Source organism: Dermacentor andersoni, chromosome 10, assembly GCF_023375885.2.
Source record: "Dermacentor andersoni chromosome 10, qqDerAnde1_hic_scaffold, whole genome shotgun sequence".
Lineage (NCBI taxonomy): Eukaryota > Metazoa > Arthropoda > Arachnida > Ixodida > Ixodidae > Dermacentor > Dermacentor andersoni.
Genome location: NC_092823.1, coordinates 60,091,646 through 60,095,699, shown reverse-complemented (window position 1 = coordinate 60,095,699; position 4,054 = coordinate 60,091,646).

Sequence of the window (4,054 nt, the reverse complement as noted above, 5' to 3'; positions counted from 1 at the left end):
TGGCGAAGTTAACACATTTAATCGTATTATTAATGTAGATGTAGATGATCGGTAGTTTTATAAGCGATAAGCAACAACTTAAATAAAGAATAAATAAAAAGTCGCAGTTTCACCTGAAAGGCGAAGCACCAATTGTGATAGAAAATTAGAAGATAGCTAGATGAAGCAAGGATAGCAGTTTTATCAGCGGTATTAACTAACTTAACAGCGATATATTGTGTAAGCACGACTGAACGAGGAAGTAGAAAGAAACAGACACACAGAGACAACGCTGTCTCCGTGTGTCTGTTTCTTTCTACGTCCTCGTTCCGTCGCGCTTCCGCACTCTTTCATGTATTCAAATGAACAAGCCCTTCAAGGTGTTTTAACTAAATTAACAAGCATGATGTCATTGTCGCACACGTAAACATGAACACATCTCGCTTGATGAGAGCGGAAACTCACTGTCAAAATGCTGGGGTGTGGAATCGCGGCAGCAGCAGCGATTGAATTGACCTTCGTGCATACTTCGCATCAACATGAACGCAACGTCGAAAGCACAGCGCATACGAAGCTACCGGCACTACGCGCACTCTGCGAACATTGCAGATCGCTTTGAAGATGAGGCCCGCGTTGCTGGGCACTTTGGCCACGTCGCAGATGACTTACAAGATGCGGCGCCAGCACGGGCTCGCCATAAGCAGCAGCCGCCCCCCCTTCCCTCACCTCAACCCCGTGCCTCGCGCGCGAAAGGAGAGGGTGCGCTTCCGGCCCACCTTCCTCTCTCGCACACGCAAGATTGAGGCGCGTTCGCCGGCTCACCCTCGCACTCTTTCGCTCGCACATACAGCATTGAGCACGCAGCGACGATTTTCTCGCCCTTGAACTTTATACGGAGCCTCACGGCGACGGCTGAAACGTGCCTTGAGTGTCCATATAATTGCCATCGCAATAAAATTGGAATACCCATAGGAACACAAAGGGCCCTACAGAAAATACGTAGGGAAGCTTATAGCAGCGGTGGGCCAACTTGCAACTTGAAGGTAGCTCAACTTGAAGTTTGGAGGTAGGCCAACTGCAATTTTGGGATTGGCCAACTTGAAATTTGGGGACGGCGGTGGTCTAACTGAAATTTGGGGTTGCCCACGTGAAACTTGGGGCCGGCCTAATTACCGTACTTAGTCAACTCCACTGGAGTTTCTGCATTCTTTATTGGAGCCTGTAGTGGTGCCGTGGCCGTATCTTATAAATTTCGTTTCAGTCTCTTCTTGCACTCTATACTTGCAGTTTCGTGCCCTTCTCCGTAGAGCTTGCAGGTGGATTTGCAGTCGTGGTCTTTTGGGTGTGTGGTCTTGCCGCATTTGCAGTAGAATTCCGGAATCGGTCTCAGACAGACGTCTTGACGGTGTGCTGTGTTGCCGCAGGTTCATCATTCGGGCGTGAAGAACTGTGTATCTTGCCCGTGCCATTTCTGCCGCGCTCGTCCAGGGTATGAGGCCATCGATCACGCCTCTGTAGACGTCGTCCGGGGTTGGTATGTTGCCTTTGACGCTGTATTAAGTGTCACCGAGCTGTATTTTGTTCGTACTGATCAGTATCTTGGCGTCTTTCTTGTCGCGTCTTCCATAATTTTAATGTCATCCACTGGCAGGGGCGGCATCTGGGGTCTGCGTTGTTGCTGCGATGGTGATGGCCTGGGCGATATCATCACTACAACGTGTCTAGCGCAATGGGGTAACGCGGCGTATAGCATTTTGCTGTACTTGAGGTCACTCTAGGGACGTGAACCTGTTGAGTAGCAAAGGACGTCGATATCAGTGTAACAAGAGGCAACAACTCCGTAATTATGAAACGTTGCTCACGAACCTCACAACTTGCAAATGAAATGCAGCAGGTCCAAGAGTTGAAATCTATACAAGATTGCTCATACAAACGAAGCTTCGCATGAGTGCACAGAGAGTCGAAACACAAGTGCGCGCACGCACGCGCACACAGATGCACACCCGCACGCACGCGCACATGCACAATTGCGGGAGAACACAAATCGCACCGAGCCTTGTGTTAAGCGGGGATGTGGACTACTAGCGATTGCGACGGACGCCTTCAACGAATAGTTTGTTTTACAGGCAGCATGAGCATGCGTACGCGTGCGCATGGTGCCTGACGTAAGCAGCACGTATGGTGCCTGGCGTTGACGTAGGACGCGCGCCGCCTTACGCATGCGCTCGCCTCCGCGCATCCGCTGCAGCGTCGCTCATGAGCTACGCCGAAATCGAAACTCAGAAAGTCAGTCGGATGCACAGTGCGAGATGCCTGGGCAGTGTTGTCACGAAGACGAAGGTGATATGCGATGCTTGCAGCGCGAAGAATGGTGATGACATGCGTGAGCACTGGAAAGTACGCGTACTAGGCTACTGTTAAGAATTGTGCACCTCTTGTGTCACGTTCAAACATTCCCATTCTTGGGGTTTGGCCAAGAACGGGCACACACGCAGTGGCATTTGCCCGGATGGATAAACCGAAGAAGATAAAGGAAATCTAGAAATCCTTCAAAAGTAATGCACTATACCAAAAGGAAGTCGGTGGGCTTTAGAAATATCTGCAAGCCAGCATTATTTGTTAAAATATTTTTCCGCAGAACATGGGTACACCTACTGGAACTGCGTTATCGGTCCGCGTACAAATTTTCTCTGAGCTTTTGGGTGCAAATTTCATTAGGTGCTCATAAACCTTCGTGCATATATCCACAAATATATCCGCCCAGATACAGACCAACCCACCAAACAGTGGCCATGTCAAACACGGGACGGTAGGACAAGAAACCTTTGCTTTCAGTACAGGAAGTTCCAATGCACATATTGGAGTCAATGTGAAGCGAGGCTTCGTCGAAGTGGTGAAATGGTATGCAACTAACGGCGATACCTAGAATTCTGTTACCTATAATTCCACGCAGCGCGCAACCTATTGCAATGACTGTTTATTCATCACGAATGCCACAACACTAATCTTACGCAATCTTTGTGCATACGCACAACACGGCTCACCGTCTATGACAAAATAAAATACCAAATCTGGTAGATGTACACTTTGAGACTTATACGGAGCGATCCCAATGCTGGGGCTGTCGATGCCCTGGGACGCACGTGAAGCGGTGACTCAGGGAGAGGGAGAAACAACAATTTTATTGGAAACGAAACCGCAAAAAGTACCTTCCTGAATTTCTAAAACTATTAATTATTCCTATTATTTCGCTTTGGCTAAATTATTCTGTCTCAATATTCCTAAAAATATTTTTTTTCTAATTTCTAAATTATATTTCTTTAACCCATGCTCTGCTATGCAAATGTAATTTGTGTTTTCGTTCTAATAAACATACTTGAAACCGCCTGCTTCTTTGCCAATCGCCCGTAGTACGTATGCGCCAGTATTCGGAAACTAGAGAATTTCTGCACACAACAATAGAAAAGGAAGTCTTTATCTTAAGTTAATGTTCAGTAGAGAGAGTCCCTATGATTGGTATCACAATAAAATAATCGTTTATAGCCGTCAGACAACTAATACGGAGAGCCGCATGCCTTTCTGTATGCAGAGAACTGACTCTTGAGAAAGAACACCACTCATCCTCTCATCCCTTCTCAAACATTATATGAAGAAAACGTTCGCTCTATGGTAAGGATTTGCTGCCAGTTTCAGGAGATGTGCAATTGCTCAAGAATTTCTGAACTCGGCTATCGCTAACTTTTCAGAATATGGACACCCCCTATTCTCTTAGCACAAAAATTATTTTCACACTAGAAAATACGCCAGTATTAAACTTTTTTTGTCACAGGGCTGGTCTGGCGCCCTTTCGTCTGGGCCAATCTCTGGAAATGAAACCACGAATCAGTTTTTCTTAATCCGCCGCCGTTTTTCTTTTTTTAAGGAAAAACATTTTAGAAGTAACGTTCAGACACCTTGGTTTACACTTCTGAATATTCTTTCTCTAGGAGCTCTTGCACTTGGAAATTACCACAGGGATGTTTCCTCTGGGGGGGGGGGGGAATTCATGGTTGTTTCAGGGAGCCTCTGTTAAATC